This window comes from Gigantopelta aegis, chromosome 4 (assembly GCF_016097555.1).
Source record: "Gigantopelta aegis isolate Gae_Host chromosome 4, Gae_host_genome, whole genome shotgun sequence".
Taxonomy (NCBI): Eukaryota; Metazoa; Mollusca; class Gastropoda; order Neomphalida; family Peltospiridae; genus Gigantopelta; species Gigantopelta aegis.
In genome coordinates this window covers 78,903,639-78,911,954 of record NC_054702.1, presented here as the reverse complement: position 1 = coordinate 78,911,954, position 8,316 = coordinate 78,903,639, and the positions used below count along the sequence as shown (strand labels likewise).

The 8,316-nt window shown below is 35.9% G+C and overlaps 1 protein-coding gene across 1 annotated transcript in view; it reads left to right on the top strand.

Moving 5' to 3' along the window:
- The first annotated feature begins 6,945 nt into the window (after positions 1-6,945).
- The window catches only part of LOC121371161 (sodium channel protein type 4 subunit alpha B-like), a 127,132-nt gene continuing 125,761 nt past the window's right edge, over positions 6,946-8,316 (top strand). Inside the window, exon 1 of the mRNA XM_041496841.1 lies at positions 6,946-7,232. The gene's annotated coding sequence lies outside the window, so the exon portion shown is untranslated. The remainder of the gene's footprint in view (positions 7,233-8,316) is intronic.

The window sequence follows — 8,316 nt, the reverse complement described above, 5'->3', positions numbered from 1 at the left end:
AATCATGTAATCACATAACCTCATATACATTCGTATAAAATTATTTGACTGATCGAAATTTTATCTAAGAGTATAATGAAGTTAATCGTTCTGATAGCGTGACGTGCAATAGAGCGTGTTAAATAATAAATCATGTAACAAGTCTGATGGAACAATTATTATATAGCTACTGATCAAGAATAACAGATTATCCAGTCTTGTTTCATACGCATATCCTCTTTCAGCCTGTGATATAGTATCGTATGCTACAGGGTTTATACCACAAAACCAAATCCCACAGATTGTATTAACACATGCGGCAAAAGTTGAACCAATCAACGTTTCAATCAACATACACCACTGACATTCAAGTTCAAGTTCTTTAGTGCTTTAAGGTTTTACAACTTATTACCATAATACAATATACAATAAAATAATAAATATATACAGGATATGTGCAGGATTATGATGGAGAGTGATTTAGTATGTAATAATAATAATAAATAAATTAAGATTCTATTATTTAACACATATAAGTCATTATTAAGTATACTGAGAGATACATGTACTATTGGTTTAATATACATGTAAACGAATAGTACTATACTGAATAAATAGAAGTAACGTTAATATTAACCAATTTGCTCCAACAGCTGATCTCTAACGGCATTTGCTCTAAATAGATCTTTTCCGAGATTATTAAGTTCTTTAGCATTGTTAGACGCTAATAGCTGGGTAAGTTTGAAAACGCTTGGACGTCTATAGCAATATGTTTTAATAAATTTCATTATTAAATCATTATATCGTGGGCACTGGAGGATAAAATGATGTTCGTCTTCTATTCATTTTTGTCACATAAACACTAGAAGCCCTCATACTTTACGTAAATCTGAGAAACTAGGGGTGGGTATGACGCTAGTTTTGGATACAAGATGAAGCCTCGTGATTTCACAATTTTCACAAATATATATTACCAACATGAGACAGACAACTCTTCATGACGAGTCCTGTTCTAGGCTACCTTAAAACTTCCAACACATTCTTCAACTGTCAAGAGTTTTAAGGTTACCGGCCTCGGTGGTGTTGTGGTTAAGCCATCAAACACAAGGCTGGTAGATACTGGGTTCGCAACTCAGTACCGGCTCCCAGCCAGAGCGAGTTTTAACGACTCAGTGGGTAAGTGTAAGACCACTACACCGACTTCTCTCGCACTAACAACTAGCCACTAACTTTCTGTCCTGAACAGACATCCTAGATAGCTAATATGTATGTCCAGGACAGCGTGATTGAACCTTTCTTGCACATAAGCACGGAACGAAGTATAAATGAATGAATAAAGGTTACCAGAAGAGGAATCCTTAGACCAAGGAACTGACAAGAAAACTGCAAGTAATGACCGTCAAAATATAGGTCAACACTGACATTCCCTAGATATATTTTAAGCTATTGTTATCCTCAAAAGACAAACGCTTTACTGTACGAAACTGACGACGCAATACCCATAACCATAACATCATATCATGACACACGCCGGCTCTTACTCAGACTCACATTCGACTCGTCGCTGCTTTTCCCAACCAGAACAATGTCATTGACGTTTCATGATCACATTGGTTTCCAGATCTGAATCCCATTAACTATATTTGTGATGATCCCTTCCAACGTACATTCTAACGACTACCACCTTCTTAGCCCTCTAAGATTGTGAATATTACATCAATTAACTATAATTATTAAACCTACGAACAGTACTCTAGCATGATCGCGACTCACCTGCCTAAATTGTTGGTCTAGAAAACAGATTATTGGGTTAGCATGATACCACAATCTTACTCTTTCCAATGCGTGATGCGTGGTCAGTCTAGGATCGATATCCGTCGGTGGGTCCACTGAGCTATGTCTCGTCCCAACCAGTGCACCACGACTGGTATAGCAAAGGCCGTGCAATGTGCTATCCTGTCTGTGGGATGGTGCGTATAAAAGACCCTTGCTACTAATGAAAAAATGTAGCGAGTTTCCTCTATAAGACTTAATGCCAAAATTATCCAATAGCCGATGATTAATAAATCAATGTGCTCTAGTGGTGTCGTTAAACAAAAGAAACTTTATTACTTTCCGATCATTAGCCTGGGCAGGTCCGTACGTAACCTACAATGCACTTGCTTGTACATGAAAACTAAAATCAAAGCACAATATTTAAGTAATAGGCCACCTAGTCCAAGAGCATTAGATCAAAACTAGATCCAACTCGGAAACAACAGTGAATTTTCTTTTGAATAGTTACAGAATGTGATTAGGAACAACATACCAAAATCCCTCAAGTTCCCTGGTGTGCTTTTCTCATAACAGAGATAAATTTATAATGAAGATTTTAGCATTTACTGCTAAAAGAAAAGGTATTTTTTCTTTAAAAGAATGTATTTCTCCTTAAAATTAAAACTCTTGCCTCTGTTAACTTGAAACTTGACACCAGCATGGGTTGTGATACGTTTTACCATAATATTATGATATAGCTATTTATTATCTATAATGTAAAATATTTTTCTGTAAAATATTTCCCACTAACATTGGTCCGTTAATAGTACGTCCAATACCCTTATTGAAAAAACATAATCATATAAAACAACAACAACGTTGGACGCTTTTGGGGTGGATTTGAATTTAAAAAAATAAAATAATAAACTGTTTTTATTTTGTAGCAAATGTAATTTTTGAAAATGAATTGACATATAAATTAAATATATGAAAGACATGATAACAAGATTAGAAAAGACAGAAGACATTAGGGACATAGAAATGTGGACGATAAGTTGCAGAGACTAAAGAACGAAAGATGAAAAACTAGACTGGAATATATAGTAAGGTATGTTTATTTCAATAAGGGTGTCTGACGTAGAAATGAATCGCGAATGTTTAATAGATCATATTAATGAGACAAAATCATAACTAAAATAATCATTATACATTTACCTAGGGGAATTTTGGTATGTTGTTTCTAATCATATTCTGCCACAATCCTGAACATTCAGCTATATACTATTTGTTTTCTGGTTAAAGCTCCTGGAATATTTTCCAGGTAGACCAAAAGGGCACTTCTTAAATAAAAGAACACTTTTCGTATTCTTCAAAGGAAGGGACTGATTATAAAAACAGGACAGCACAAATCACAGCCGTTGATATGCCGTTATGAATAATGTGTTCTATACATGAGGCAGCTAGTCCAGATCGGTGTAAGTAGTTAAGAATATCATCGCGACGTTTTGTACTGATTTTGAAACTCGGAATATATATTTAAGAACTTTGTTTAATTTTAAAATATTTATTTAAAAAAAAATGAAATGATAAATTTTAAAAAATCAATAAAATTAATCCACAAATGCCTATTTACACGATTGAGTACATTAATTTCATAATAACGTAATGTTCTAAATTCCAAAGAATAATCAATATAACTACATGTATGCAGCATGGTCTGTGCATAGCCTGTGTAATGACTGCAATTTTTATGATGCCAGCTGCAGGTATCAAATATTAGATTGTCCATGTTTTCATTTCACTCATAACACCATTCAACCAGTCCCTTTAATCTGGGTTTATTATTTGACTGATTTTACAAGGTGAGTTGGTATTTTCACCAGGTATTTTTACGACTAGTTTTGTTATTTGGCTGGATGTATTCTGTGAATGAATTTGTAATTTGACTAAATGCGTTAACTGACTGGATGTAGTAATATGATCAAATTTGTTATCTAAGCGTATTTATGAGCAGGTAACTAGGTTTATCTAATAGCTGGAATTGTTAGACGACTGGAATTGTTATGGGATCACATTACCAGCTGACTTATCCTGTCAGATGATGAAGTAGACAAAATACAAACAGTGACTATTTTCACGCCCATTGTTTATACAATATAAGAGAAATGAATGGTTTTAACGACACTCCAACATTACTTAAAAAACATACCCTATCTTGGACAAAACTCTTTGGCGAAGACAGAAGTTGGGTCTATGACAGGCGTGCTTAAGTAATTCTCCGATGGTTTGCCATAGCCAGGAGGGCATAGCTCCAGGCCCCCTCTCCATTCACACCTTTTATATTTGCTGATCACCCCATAACACGACTCATGGACAATATGGGTGCCCCCCTCCCCCACCAATGGTTTGATGAAAGTACAACAAATATTACCCACACCAACAACGTGGATTTTGAAAGGGATAATTTATCAACATTTTAGTTTTAACACCTCTCCAGTAGTATTCGTGGAAATGTAGACACTTTATTTCTGTATAATTTGAAGGGTGTTTGAATATGGTCAGCATTTGCGAGTAGCCTAATTTGCGTTGTCGATGTAGGATCGATTCACGTCGGTGGACCCATTGGGCTATTTCTCGTTTTAGCCAGTGCACCACGACTGGTATATCAAAGGCAGGCAGTGGTATGTGTTATCTTGTCTGTGGGATAGTGCATATAAATGGAAAAATGTAGCAGGTTTCCTCTCTAAGACTATATATAAAAAATTACCACATTTGACATCCAATAGCCGATCATTGATAAATCGAGGTACTTTAGACGTATCGTTACACACCCACCCCAAACTCTATATGTAGCAAACATGTAACGTATTTATTATTATTTGATAAGCTATACTTATATACTATTGATGAAATATCGTATTTACTCATTTTCGCAATTGTATTATATTTGTACTACTATCAATATTATAAGTATACTATTTTTGCTCCTGTAAACCATGTCCTACCGTTGAACACATGTCATCGTATGCCGTAGAATACGGCCTGAATGTAAGACATTATTGTCTTGTTAAACAAAACAAACGTTTTGCGCAGAAATACACTAACTACACTTTTTGATTCTGGCCTATCCACAAAAGCGTACACATCTTGAATAACCATTTGGTAAAACATATAACATTATACAGGTAATAAAAATAAATTATACAAATTATACAACTATTTGCTTATTTTCAAAGTTTGTGTGATTTCGCTTATGCATTTTCACACAGACAAAGTTACCTTATACCACAATGCCAAACAAAGAATTTTATAATAATTGTGTCAAGAGTTTTAGAAAACAGTTGTGGTCAATAGTGGCGATCTTTTGTTAATTGCGGTTACATAACATTGTACCATCTGTTCTCGGGTTTCACTAATTGCGTTAGTCATGCAGTTACATTGTCTCTGTTATCACGGGGCGGGACGCAGCCCAGTGGTAAAGCGCTCGCTCGATGTGCGGTCGGTCTCATTTTAGCCAGTGCTCCATAACTGGTGTAACAAAGGCCGTGGTATGTACTACCCTGTCTGTGGGATGGTGCATTAAAAAGATCTCTTGCTGCTAATCGAAAAGAGCAGCCCATGTAGTGGTGATAGCGGGTTTCCCCCCTCAATATCTGTGTGGTCCTTAACCATATGTCCGACGCCATATAACCGTAAATAAAATGTGTTGAGTGTGTCGTTAAATAAACATTTCTTTCCTGTTATTACAAGCCAAGTAGAACGATATTTTTCAAAGGCAATAAAACAGCCTTACGGTATTACAAATACAGTAATAAATGTGCAATAGGATCGTAGTTTATGTTTTCTTGGGTTTCTCGAATCCTAACACGACCGTCCCCCCCCCCCTACCCCCCACATACACACACACTAAAACCTCCACAAAAACACCAAGAAAAAACCCTCTTTGACTTGAGTTTATATTATGTTTGTTTTTTTAAATGTATAATTTTCACAAAAAAATTGCGGCATGTCTGTACAAAAAGAAATATTTTTCTTACCCCCGCCCCCTCCCCCATTTAAAGATGCTAATAACAGTACTTAAGAATGAATAAAGGTGGGTTTTTTACGTTTGTTTTGTTAATTGATTAATTGATTGATTGATTAATTAATCATCATCTATATAATTTTAAACATTTGGTAATTCAGACACGTCTTCAGAAAAAACACGTTACCTAATTTCATTAGTAGTATTGGATCTTTTATATGCTCTTTCCCACAGACAGGACAGCACAGCACATATCACTGCCTTTGATATTGCAGTCGTGGGGTACTAGCTGGGGCGGTAAAAAGAAAACCCACTGGGTCCGCCGAGAAGGTTCGATCCTACAACCCAACCACCTCGGGGTTTTAGGCTTTGTCGAGTGAACTAAATCATGCCTCGTATGAATTACTATTTCAAAATACGTTCGTGATATAAGTGTTGCCTGTCATCACTGTTTCCATAGTTATTTAGTTATTATTATAGATGCAACGGCAATTCCAAAACATTGCAGTATTCTCTTGAACATTTTGTTTTTCAATTTCGTTTAGACACAATCCTTAGACGTGTTTAGCTTGCCAGAAAATTGAATTCGTATGCTTTTAGAATTGTCGGTAACGTATGGATCCATCGGTAATATCTACAACACCGTTTATCCTTAATTCAACATTTGCTTGGAACCTGTTTTCCCCCCTTCTTCTTCTATTTTGTGTTTGTCCTTTCTGGACCTTTTTATTTGACAAAAATACCAAAACGTTTTTCATTAAGTAATGTGGACGTAATACTAATAGCAATTCTTAAACAAAACACCATTTACAGCTATTTCAATATTCTATTGAAAACATTTTCTTTTATTTTGTTTAGACACCATTCCTGGAATTGGTCCAGTTAACAAAAACATTCACACACACACACACACATAACAAAAGAAAAAACCAAACAAATGCAAATTGTAAACTTGGAAGTGTGTTTGGATCAAGACCTCTCTGACTTTGCAGTAATTAGCCTTTGTTGAGTGATCGTCCTGGAAAGCACGATAATCACAACTATTGGAAAAATTCATCAATTTGCGTGTATTCCTAAATGATCCACTGCATTCGTGCCCTCGCCCGAGTGCCGAGGAAATCAATAATTTCCTCATTTTGTATTCTGAACAACCAGCTCAGCGCTGGCTCTGAAACTGTGGTCCGGCTTAAAGTGGCGCTAACGTTTGTCCCCCCACCAAAGCACCCGGCAGAACGGGTCACCCGTGGCAGAAGGGAGTTAGAATTGTTTCCAAACCGTAAAGGGATCATGTACCGCAGTTGTGAGATTATGCCGTAACGAAGGAGATTCTTTTCCATGCGTATGCAACACCAATGGCGGTCTAGAAACAATATGGCGTCAACATCTTCATTGACAGTTACGCGCATGTGTTAGTAAGGAATGAATACGCAGGAACTGTCACGAGCGTGTTCATTCTCACGACGGGGACGGCAAGGTAAGACCCGATCTTTAGTTTTGTCAGTGTAGACTCGGAACTCACACGGAGAGTTGTTTTTCCATTAAACAAAAAAGCCCGCTTGAGTGTGTACCAATTACTCTGAAACATCGATCCATCATGGTTTTTTATGTCCTACAATTCAATTAAACCGATTCTAAGAACAAATTCTTAAACATATTTCATTTATTAAAGCCAATCCCAAAAAGGATTCGCTTGGTAATACCGTATCATATATAACATTTGGTTTCTATAGGGTACTGATACCGGTTTAAAGTTTTGTCCGAAACAGATATTTTGAGTTCCGGTAGAAGACTGTTTCTGTTACAGAACATTGATAAATGTGGATCTTAGAATGACCATAGAGTAATCGAGCATGTGCTAGCATTACTAAAGGTTTTGGAAACGACGCATCAATAGTTCCATTCCATTTACAGCCATATTCGATCGGTTCGACTGCTATGTTCAGAGTAGATCTGGCATCACTAACATAATGGAGTGTCTGTTGCATAATTTATATACAAACCCAGCGATCATGCTTGCCGTGAACACGAGAGGCTGTCAATAACGACATCGGTGAACATAGTGGTAATATTAGAACCAGCGTTAAATACACCACATTACACCTAAAATGTTAATAAGCCCTGACAGAAAACAACAAATAGGGTTAGAGACCCTTTACTTGAAGGGGTGGACTTAGAATATTTCAAATATAAAATGTTTTCTTATAAAGTCTACTTATTCCACTCTACAATCAATAATTTGTTTGAATCTTTTTTTTTAACACAAAATGTATCCATAAATTAAAATAAAATTAAATATATTGTAATGTTTAGAGATTTAGTAGGCTTTTTAAAGAAAACTAATTCTACTTATCTCAAATTAAAATTTAATTGTAGTTTTTATGGTTTATTGCACTCGATTTGCATATAACGTGTACACATCCCGATGTGAGTTCTTTTTATTCGTCCATCTCGTGTTCTGTTTGGTGAATATAGCTCCTAACCCCAACACGCTTTCACCACCTCATTAATAACTTACAATGTCCCAGAATGATTTTAAGAACATTTAAGTTTCAAAACCT